This window comes from Papio anubis, chromosome 2 (genome assembly GCF_008728515.1).
Source record: "Papio anubis isolate 15944 chromosome 2, Panubis1.0, whole genome shotgun sequence".
Taxonomy (NCBI): Eukaryota; Metazoa; Chordata; class Mammalia; order Primates; family Cercopithecidae; genus Papio; species Papio anubis.
In genome coordinates, this window is record NC_044977.1 from 168,547,377 (window position 1) to 168,559,540 (window position 12,164).

Below are 12,164 nucleotides of genomic sequence, written 5' to 3' on the forward strand. Positions count from 1 at the left end.
ATACCTAAAACCTTCAGAAATCTCAAGGAGAATATCTCCAAGGCCTTTAATAAATAAAGCCCAGATTTCTATTCATATTTTTTAAAAAAGCAATTCATTATGTTGTACAATGGATCTCTTGAATTTATGCCTCCTGTCTAACTGACATTTTATATCCTTTGACGAAAGTATCTCCAATCCCTCCTTACATACAATCCTGGTAACCATCATTTTACTCTTTGCCTCTATGAGTTCAACTTTCTTAGATTCCACAAATACATGAGAAAATTTGTCTTTTTAGACCTAGCTTATTTCACTTATCATAATGTTTTCCAGGTTCATCCAAATTGTCAAAGATGATGGGATATCTTCCTTTAAAGCTGAGTAGTATTCCAGTTAGTATATATACCACATTTTCTTTATTTATTCGTTGGTGGACACTTAGGTCAATTGTGTATCTTGGCTACTGCGAATAATGCTGCAATGCACATGCAAGTGAAAATATCTCCTGGATGTATTGATTTCATTTCATTTGGATATAAACCCAGTATTGGGATTATTGGATAATAGGATAGTTTTATTTCAGTTTCTCGAGAAACCTCCATAGTCTTTTGCATAATGACTGTATGAATTTACATTCCCACCAACAGTGTGCAAGGTTCCTTTTTGTTCACATTCTCACAAACACTTGTTATCTTTCATCTTTTTGATAATTACTATGCTAACAGGTATGAGGTAATAGCTCACTGTGGTTTTAATTTGCGTTTTCCTGATTATTAGCAATACTGACCATTTTTCATATACATTTAGCCATTTGTGTGTCTTCTTTTGAGAAATATCTATTTAGGTCTTTTTCCCATTTCATAATCAGGTTATTTGTTTTGCTATTGAGTCATTTGAGCTCCTTATATACTTTAGATATTAACCCCTTATCAGATGTATGCTTTGCAAATATTTTTCTCTCATCTTCATAGATTTTCCTTTCTTTAGGAAGCCAATTTGGAAACTTTCTTAAAAGGAGAGCATGAGAAAAAGAATATTTTTTACATAATTACATCAAATGCTGGTCTTCTCACTATTAGTGTTACTTTAAATATCTATTAATTAAACATTTATCATATAGAGAAATATAGGAGTAAATAAGAATATATAGATATAGAGATAGATACATAAATATAGTTACAGGTAGCCAGATATAGATACATACATGATTGATAGGTGATAGATGTAATAAACAGTTGGATGTTCACAATAACCCTATGAGACAAGGTTTATTATCTCCACTTTACAGATGAGGAAGCACAGAAAAGTGAAGTAACTTCTTCAATGTTATATAGACAGTAATTATTGTCAGGATTCCAACCCAGGGCTCAAAAGTCCATGTGCTTTCTATGTTTACCTTTTTTGAGATTTTTTATTTCTAGGAAATAAATAGGAAAGAGTAACAGGCAACAGACACAGCAAAAGACTTAGCCCTTTGCGTCTCTCCCTCCAAAGTGCTATGAAATAATAGAGGTGTATAATGGGTGTTCTTAGATGCTAATGGTAAATCTTCAGGTATACACTGAGATACCACCACTGTGAAAATAAGTGAGGTGAGAGGCAGCTTGAGGATTTACCTATGAGTGAAATTAAGCTGAGAAAAGGAAACTAGCACTGGGCTTGGGGTGAGGGAACGAGAGGTCAGTAAAGAAATAGCAGATGTTAGGATTTTCCATTTCTTTTTGTTTGACACTTTGAATGGACTCTGAAATAGGCTAGAAGTTGAGAGAGGGATTGAGAAGTTCACTTCAGTGTCTGAAATTACTGGGAAAAGAAAACTGAAGACCAACAAAGAAAAGTAGGATTGAAAGAGGCTTTTATTGGCCATTCAGTGGAAGGAGAAGGTGCCAGTCCATGGCATAAGTGGCCCAGGATTCTTGAGTATCTCTTTGCAAATTGATATACATGGTGAAGGATGACTTTAAGACATTGGTTCTTAACTGAGATAATTTTGCTCATCCCCTTCCCGGTAGCCACGACAATATCAAAAGATATTTTTAGTTGTCAAGACCTGGGGAGTGCTGCTACTTGCATGTAGTGGGTAGAGGCCAGGGATGCTGTTCAATATTCTGCAATGCACAGGACAGCCCTAAAAAGCAAAACATTATACAGTCCAAAATGTCAATGGTGTCACTGTTGAGATACCTTGTGTTGGGGAATCTGTTATTTGTTTCTGTATTTGTGTAGACACACGACCCTCAGAGGAACGTTGGGAACAGATGGAAGAAATAAAATGGCGTCTGTTCTCTCCTCAGTCTCTTGGATAAGTTTCCAGCTCCTGTGGAGAAAGGATTTAGGGCTAGAAGCTGAAAGAGCTGTTTTTAGGAGAAACATTATGAGCCTGTGAGCAATGACACTGCTGCTTGGAATTCAGGGAACAAAGTACAACCAAAGATTGAGTAAGGGGCTATTTTCTCCATTCCCACTTGGGTCCCATAGAAATCTAGCACTTTGAGGATGTCTTTGGTCAAAGCATTGTTTAATCACGGTAATCAACAACATGTAAAGTTCTCGCAAATGAATTTGTGAAGAGTGGACAACTTCAAGAGGTAGCTGGGACAGAAAAAGAATTAATGGGATGAGTGGCCAACATGCAGTGCCTACCGCTGGTAGACTTGTGATTTAGCTACGTATCCCAACCCCCATGACTACAAAACATACTTGAAGGTGGGGATTTTGATGGATGGCTAGAGGACTTATGTAAGCAGAAAGGAACAAAAGCAGGGCATTTGAGCTTTCAAAGTTTTTGTGGCCATATTATAGGTACATGCTACTGAAGCTTTGAAAGTGTTTTCATTATACAGGCTATACAAACATAGGACATTCATTCATGGAGAAGTTTACATGTAAGATTCCCTTCAAACCTCAAGGCTGATTCAAGACCTTTCCATTGAACTTCTCGTATTTCATTTGGTCTCATTATCAGGCCATTACAAACAGGTTTCTGGGACCTTTATAATCCAGTTTCATCATTATTCAAGGTAACTTTATAAAATGTGTTATCTCTGGTACTTAAACTTTGGTTTTCAAATGCCATTCTGTACTGAAGAGATCCAGAGGAGATCCTCATTCCAAGAATGAAAAGTAAAAGACGATCTTCAAGTAGGTTATTTGCCAGAGAGAAAGAAAAGGCTCAGAGAATGATCAGAAAGACCCAGGAGCCAGCTTAAAGGAGTTTCTAGTGACCAAATATGGAAAAATTTGAGAATCAAATAAGTAATGATAGTAAAAGAACACAACTCATTGAACAAAATAATAATCCAGGAGGAGTCCCTGTGGATGTAAATAAATTTAAGGGGAAGAAAATGTTCATTCACATTGTTAGAATGTCAACTAGCAAGTGTAGAAGAAAAGATGCAATTAGAAATTATTTTGCAAATACCATGGTTAAAATTATTCAGCTAAGAATTATCAATGAATTCTTAAACTAGTAGGTAAAAGCTTTAAAAAATAGGATATTTGGTCTCAACTTATGCCACCAAAGTAGTTAATAATTACAAAGGAAAATAATAACCACCCTAGAGTAGAGAAACTTGACAGATACCAACTTAACTAGGTGATTAAAATCAACCCCCTGCCTCCCATCTTCACGTCTTGCCCAGTAATAACTCAACATTACATGTAATAACAATCATTAATAAGGATATACCATTTATTCTGTGGTATTTCTGCCAAAAATGCATACATCAAATGGATCATGAGAAAACAGCATACAAAACAAAATATAAGGACTTATAAGGACCTTCTATAAAATAACTGGCCTCTCTGTACTCTTCAAAAATATCAAGGTTATAAAAGACAAAGATTTAGAAGAAAAACCTGTTCCAGATTATAGAAAGCCAAATGTACCATGTGATTTGGGGTCACTACATGGATCAGATTACATTATTGGTAAACTGGTAAAATTTGAATAAGGTCTATGGATTAGATAATTTAATTATACTAATATTAACGTCTTGATTTTGATAATTATAATAGGTTATGTAAGAGATTGTCTTTAGTTTTAGACTGTTTCAGTATTTAGGGGTAAAGGGGCATTATGTCTACAGTTTGTTCTCAAATAGTTCAAAAATTAATTTGGATATATAACCTAAATATAGTAAGTATGGTTAAATATATTAATAATTGGGAAATATGGGTTAAGTGAAATGGAAGTTCTTTGAATTATTCTTGAAACTAATCTATAAATTTGAAATCATTTTAAAATAAAAAGTGATCAAATTATATGGTTTGGCTCTGTGTCCCCACCCCACCCAAATAGCACCTCGAATTTTAATAATCCCTCCGTGTTGTGGGAGGGACCCAGTGGGAGGTAATTGAATCGTGAGGCTGGGATTTTGCCGTGCTGTTCTCAGGATAATGAATAAGTCTCATGAGATTTGATAGGTTTATAAATGGTAGCTCCCCTGCACACGCTCTCTTGCCTGCTGCCATGTAAGACTTGCCTTTGCTCCTCCTCCACCTTCTGCCATGATTGTGAGGCCTCCTCAGACATGTAGAACTGTGAGTCCATTAAAACTCCTTTTCTTTATAAATTACCCACCCTCTGGTATGTCTTTATTATCAGTGTGAGCACAGACTAACACACTAAACTAAATAAAAAATGTAATTAGAAGACTTCTAATGACAGAGTGTTAGGGGCCCAGAAATCTCACTACTGACATAACACTCCATGGAAAATAGCATGCTTTTCACCTCATGATTGATTCTAGAAGTGTCTAAATATATTTACAAGGATTTTCCAGAACACTAAAGTAAGAAAAAATAAAAAAAGGTATAATGCTTGAACATGTGTGCTCCAATGTCAGGAAAATATGACCGATTGGAAAGATACTTCTCTCCGGGCCTTGCTTTTTCCACCTTTACAATGGGATAAACAGCACCACTGACCTCCTAACATTTCTGAGAGTATAATAAAATAAGGCAAAAGAAGTAAAGTGCTTGGCACACGAATATTAGATGTTATTTTGTTACCCCACATATTCCTAAGCTTTCCTTAGCTTTCTAAGAGCATAAGCAATTTAGAGAGAGAAAGCAAATGCTTTTTAAAGAAAATATAGAAAATGGAGAAAACATTTTTCCCATGAAGAAACAATAACTAACTTATTTTAAAAAATACATTAAGGTAATTGGTTTTACTCTAGAACACAATTAAGCATGCCTTAGAACGAACACCAAGATGAGACACATGAACAGAAGCCAGCCTTAGCTTGGCATGCTGACATTATTTCTGAAAGGCCATAAATAGATTCCTAGAGAAATGATCTAATAACACCACCACCATTTCCCATTTACTGGGTGCATTACACTGAGCTAGGTGCTTTGCTTACCTCTTTGTATTAATTAACTTTTTATGGGCTCATAAAGGGTCACTGAAGTAGGTATTATTAGCCTATTATACAGTAGGCATAGTTGAATTTTGAATCCTGGCAGTAATATTTCATATTCTTTGCTCTTAACTACTACACTGTATTGCCACTTCGACCTGTTGCCAGTGAATAATCAGAGCAGTGGCATGGGAATCCCATGTAGGGAAGAAACTGATAATGGAATATCTAACTTTGAAATTTCAAGGAATTCATCCAGCAGGAAGCTGGACTCCACTCTCTGTGGTTTGGGGCAAAGGAATTTAGCCCCTGAATAAGACATAGGTAGAGGTAACCTTATAACAGTGGCGATTTTAAAATCTAGGCCTAGAGAGCATGAGATTCATAGCAAATTGCCAAAAAAAAAAAAGGACTCAATCCCAGGATTTAAGGCAGAATTTCAGTTTGAAAGAGAATAGTAGACTATCTGTACATTCGACTTTATGACCAAGTTTCAGAACACTATTCAGGGTATGAGCTTTAAAGTGAGACCAATTTTGGTTAGAATCTCAGCACTACCACTAATAGGTTGTGAAATTTCATACTCGTTGTATACTTTTCTCAGTCTTAGCTTCCTCACTTGCAAATAGCATGTAATAATATCTATTTTACAGTATTATTGTGAGTATTAGAGACAGTTTATGTTAAAAGATGAATTTATTGTCTGGCTTTAGCAGAGAATAAATGGTACTTACTAGTAGAGATAACAGGAGCAGTGATGAGAGTCCTGGTAGGAGTGGTTCTGATCTTGGCATGAAGCTGAATCTTCAAAGCGGGGCCAAGTTGGCCTGATAGTGTGTATAGGGTAGAGGAAGTAATGCAAGGATTTAGACATCAAGCAGAGATTAAACCGAATTGCAAAGATATTTTCCTTCCAAAATTCACTATTTGTTGTTGCCACTCATCTTCCATTTATCTTCCTTCTAAGTACTAAACCCTGACTTCTAGAAATCAACCTTTCCCTACCTTTATACATGTGATTGTGAGTGAAACTTCTCATCCTTCCTCCCTGGGAAACAGACCTGAGACCTTGTCCTCACCCAGTCACAACATTACATACGCTCAGCTACAATCAGTGACTTGGTGATTGGCATGTTACTCTGCCAGAGCCTATTAACTGTCTAGCAGCTTTGCTAAGATTTTGGATTATAATATAATTCACCTTTTTTTTTTTTTTTTTTTTTTTTTTTTTTTTGCTTTTTCACTGAACAATGAACTTGAGAGAGTATATGGTCTGGAGTTGATACTGTAGGGAGTGGAGCCAACTCAAAAGAAATGGAGCCCAGAGACTAAAAAAAAAAAAAAAAAAGACAACAGGTTTCTGGTAATGTGATTTGAACACTGGCATTATGCAGTGCCTGCAGCTAGCACCACTCTGACTTTCTACCTATGTGTCTCATTGAATTTCTTTTTTTTATTATTATTTTTGCTCAAACCAATTTGGGCCAGATTTCTGACTTAAAATTCTAAACTAAAACATTCCTCACATCATATAGAAAGAAAGCCAGAAATGCAAGCCTTTTTCACTTACCAGCTTTTTTTTCTTTCTCCTACTGATATTTTAATTAGGAGATTCAGAACTTTGAACATATTTTCAGCCTGAAGAATATGGAGGATAAGTAATAACATATTCTCATACCAAGAGTACCGTTAAACATATCCTTGTGGTGTTTCCTATAGGGAGACATTAATTATTCTATCCTCATATACATTATGTACATGTACATGCACATGAAGTGGAGGAATCCCTGTAAATAATTTTTATAATTATTGGATAATAAGGTTTTTTTTACCATCTTTTGAGTAAGCTATTTGTTTTGACAGGTTCTAGATAATATCTACAAAAATAATGAAAATAATATATTGGATGTATACTCAGAATTAATCTATAATGAACACACTACATCATACTTTTGAAAGAAGCTTCTTTGAATGAGGAAGAAGGGAGGGAAGGAGGGAGGCAAGGAGGGAGGGAGGAAGGAAAGAAGGAAGAAAAGACTGAAGGAAGGAAGGAAGGAAGGAAGGAAGGAAGAGAGGGAGGGAGGAAGGGATGAGGCAAGGAAGGAATGGAGGGAGGAAGGAGGTAAGGAAGGAAGGAGCGAAGAAGAAAGGGAGAAAGAAAGCAAAACAAAACAAAAAACAAAAAACAAAAACTGACACCAATTCAAGAAGAAAAATCAGCAGTTACATCTGCTTATTTTCAGCCCAATGTAGTAATGCAGGATTAAACTAAATTTGAACCCGGTAGTCTGAATGAGCTTCCCCACAATGTCAAATTTAGAACCAGGCAATGATTCAATAAATTAAAGGAAAATAGAATACATTACTGAGATTCAAAATTATTCTCCTTTTATGTTTAAAGGCTTCAGTTTGTAGTAGATGAAGAAAGTATATTCAGATATTTTTAAAACCAGAAACATTATAGTAAGAAAGCAAATGAAGTTGTAAGTCTAATACTTTTGTGAAATTTAATATTTGATAAAGTTTTATCATCATTTGCTGACTTAATATTTGTCAATGCACAAATAGTCATCATAGGGTGATTTAGTTCTCCAGCTATGCTGCAGATTTAAGTAAATGTTTTAGAGCCTTTGATCTGGGGAGGCCTGGCCCTAGGTCATTGAGAGTAAAGTAAAAGATGACGGAGAGACCCAAATCAAAAGTGAAACCCAAGCTGACCTTGTTTTTGAGGTGTCAGCCTAAAGAGAAGAAACAAAGACACAAAATCATCTAAATAAGATTCAACAGATATAAATCTAGCCCAGACCACACAAGACTGTTAGGAATGTAGAGTGGAAATTAGAGCTACGGAGAGTCCATGAGCAGAAAGTTGCCAGTTTGGAAAGAACTCATAGGAATACACAACCCAAATTCCTACCAGGGTTAGACAGGTAAAGTGAATGAGTAAAAATACACAGATACACAAAAATCTCACTCTATCTTATATAACCCACTTTTGGTAGAGGATTCCTAAGACAAAATCAACAGTATAAACATAACGATAAATGGAAACTGACAATTTCCCTCAATATGAAAGAGGCAATATGGAATGATGGACACTGTGAAGAATTGGAGTTCATTTGTTCATTCATATGTATTGATTGATAGTGATTGTAGTGATTGATAGGTAAAGAAGAGGAGAATACAGAAATATTCCCCTAAGCTATATTTGGAAGAAATCTAACAGCTCAATCACCAAGAGCAGAAAAAGGCAATTATGTACATTCACACCCACACCTACACCCACAGACATTAAGTGGCATCTAAACTGTAAGTACTAGGAATTAAACCCTGACGATAGTAAACAAAATTGGGCTTATAATAAAAGACAATGACCTTTTTGGTGGGTGTAAAAAGTCAAGAATTTGGCTTAGCACAGTGCCTCGTGCCTGTAATTCCAGCACTTTGGGAGGCTGAGGTGGGAGGATTACTTGAGACCAGCCTGGGCAACACAGAGAGCCCCCTACCTCTACAAAAAATTTTAAATATTAGCCAGGTGTGGTGGTACACCCCTGTAGTCCTAGCTACTCAGGAGGATCACTTGAGCACAGGAGTTCAAGGCTTCAGTGAGTTATGATCATGCCACTGCACTCCAGCCTGGGCGACAGAGTGAGACCCTGTCTCCAAAAAAAAAAAAAACCTGGTGGTCCTTTATTGTCAACAACAAAAACAAGCTGTGATTGACTTAAGCAGGAAAGAATTTGACTAGTTGGGAAACGGTTGGCTCAGAGAGTCAGGGAAGACCTTATAATCAGGCTTAGAAAACAGACAGCAAGTCTTGCAGTTGAAGATTATAGATCGAACATTTCTACATGTATACATTCATTTAACTCTAATTCCACCTGAAACACTTCTAACATAACAGAAAAACAAACACGCACACAGCAAAACCCACAAGGTCAAAGAAAATGATGAGAAGAAGTGACAGCAACCACATTTGGGGAGCCAGAATGCAGATGGATAAGTGGTAACAGATGTGGCAGACTTGATAAAGCTGAATACAAGCCAGCAGAAGAGGAAGCCAGGAAGCAACACAATTCACAGTACAGAATCTCCAAATGGTTAAGGAACTGACAAAACCTTTACCTTCAGAAGTGAGATAAGGATGACACTGGGGTTGCAAAAGAGTATGTGCCTAAGATTCCTTCTCTATATGGCTAGGCAATTTCTCCCATAGCAGCAAAAGCTCAAAGGTTAATTTTCCATAGAGGATAATAGGAGGTTTCTGCATTATAAAACGTCAGATACAGACGAGAGCGCAAAACAAAAAGATAAATTAAAACCTTACAAACAGAATCATTAGACCTCCACTAGGATCCAAGAATAATAGCAGCCAGACTGAGAATTTTTAGGTAGGGAAATGGAAGATGTTTCCTTTGGGAATTTGACTGGCTTAAAAGAAGAGATCTAAAGTACTGACATCAAATGTTTCCCAATGAAACCCCTGCCAGTCTGTGAAGCCTAGAGTTGGCAAGTTCTGTGCACTCACTGTTTTTACCAGCCTCAGTTAGCTACTCTTAAATATGAGCAGATAGGCAAGCTCACTACAAATTTGAGAAAAGTATCTAACATGAAAAGTGAACAGCAAAAAAAAAAAAAAAGGAAAAGGAAATAAAAATAAATAAGCCAACTTGGGTAAAGACAAGACTATGCAGAAAGAAAATGGGCTTTAAACAAAAATATGAAATGAGATCTTGAAAATTTTAAACTCAGCAGAAATTAAAAATTCAAGAGTTTGAAGACATATTTGAGGAAATCTTCTAGAACATTAGACAAAAAGTCAGAGATAAAAATAATAGAGAAAAAAATGAAACTAGAAAAATATATCAGGAGGCCCAGCATTCAAATTAACAGCATTTCAAAGAAGAGAGATAAGAGAAAATATAAGATATAAAAAGCATGAAAGAATTACTTCAGGAAAGCTTCCTGATTTGAAGAACGTGAGATTGCTTATTAAAAGTATCCATTTAGGATAATGGCATCCAGCTTGCCCAACAAAATAGTAGCTTCTAGAGAAGAAAAAAGTTGGTCACATGTGAAAAATGGGAATCAGAATTGAATAAACAAAAACAATAAAACTTGAAAAATAACTGATAAATAACTTAAATTCATAAAAGTGATTTCCAATTGAACCAATCTATTATAAATGTGCAGGTAGTCTAAACACATTTTCAGGCAATAAAACATTCTAAGGAAATTTCTATTCCATCTTAGGAAGTAATTGGAGGTGTTCTGGCAAAATCAAAGATAATTTTAAAAAGAAAAAAACATATCAAGGAAATAGGAAATCTAATACAAGAGAAATGAATCTCCAGGAAGATGATGAAGGAAGACCCCAAGATGATACTATGTTGCACTATGGAGAGAAACCATTGCAGATTGGAGAAACCATTCCAGATTGGAGATAGAACATTCCAAAGAAAGACAACTCTAAGACAATAAAATTATAAGAACATCTGAAGTATTTGAGATGAATTTTACACAAATGCAAGTCTGAAACCAAGTACTTAGAAAACTAAACAAAGCAGAAAATCAGGTAACTATTACATAAGAGGGAAAATATCGGGCAAAAACAGAAAAGAAAGTAGTCAGTGCATACAACATGACGCAGCTGAATAACATTGACAGTCATCAAATATGAAGACACATTATTGATCTAAGCAAAATTATGATATAATTATATTTAGAAGATTTGGAAATAGGAAGTGGACCCATTTGTGGTGTGGGGGGAACAAAGTGAAGGAGAGTTAAACCTTCATTTCCCACAATTGCAAGTCAATGTGCCTAAAACTATTATATGATGAACTAACAAAATAAGTATTTTATTGGAGAGATGGAAAGATAAATATGAAATAGAAAAGCCAAGACACTTGGAGTGGTTGTCTTTGAAAAGTAGAAAATGTGGTGGAGGAGGAGCAAGAGGCCACAGCTTTCCTTAATTTTTGTAGACTCTTTGACTTTTTAAATAATTTGTGTGTATGACTGCTGAGAATAGAAAATTGCATTAAAAAATAAAATTAATAAGAACCAAGAGATTTATGCTGGCAAAACTATAGGCAAAGTCATGCTGCAGGAAGAGATCAGGATATCTCTGCTAGACAATGGACTCATGAGAACTGGGCAGTGCCTACCAAAAGAAGGATTTTAGGACAGTGCTATTCAAAGCATGGTCTTCCAGACTGCTAGCATTAGCACCACCTTAGACATTGTTAGACAAGTAATTCTTGACCCTCACCCCAAACTGTTGAATCAAAATCTCTAGTGTTGGGCAGGAATTTGTGGTTTAACAAGTCCTCCAGTTGATTCTGATGCAAGGTTAAAGTTTCAGTAAGGTTTGAGAACTCTGCTCTAGACCACTGGTTCCCAAATTTGAACCTGCATAAGATTACCTGCAAATCTTGCTTATCCACACATTGCTGGGCCCCACTTCAGAGTTTATTATTCAGTACACCTGGCCTGGAGCCCTAGCCTTTGCATTTCTGAAAAGTTCCCAATGATGCTGGCATTAACAAACCTGGGGACCCCACTCTAGAACAGTGACACTCAAAATTTTGTCATGAGACTTTGTACATTCTTAAAATTTGCTGAAGGTCTAAATAATTTTTCTATGAGTTATATTTATCAATATTTAATACATTAGAAATTGAAAATAAAGTTTTTAAAAATTTGTATGTATGTTCATTTAAAATAGCAATAAACTAATTACATGCCAACATAATATTTTTTTGAAAAGAATTATATTTTCTGAAACAAATTTAGTGAAAATACTGTTTTATA

The 12,164-nt window shown here is 35.7% G+C and overlaps 1 long non-coding RNA gene across 1 annotated transcript in view; it reads right to left on the reverse strand.

The window, feature by feature from the left end:
- Positions 1-946: 946 nt before the first annotated feature.
- The window catches only part of LOC116273662, a 42,289-nt gene continuing 31,071 nt past the window's right edge, over positions 947-12,164 (reverse strand). The window contains exons 2-3 of the long non-coding RNA XR_004181982.1: positions 6,083-6,175; positions 947-2,299 (exon numbers count right to left, since the gene is read on the reverse strand). This is a non-coding gene — a long non-coding RNA (uncharacterized LOC116273662). The remainder of the gene's footprint in view (positions 2,300-6,082; positions 6,176-12,164) is intronic.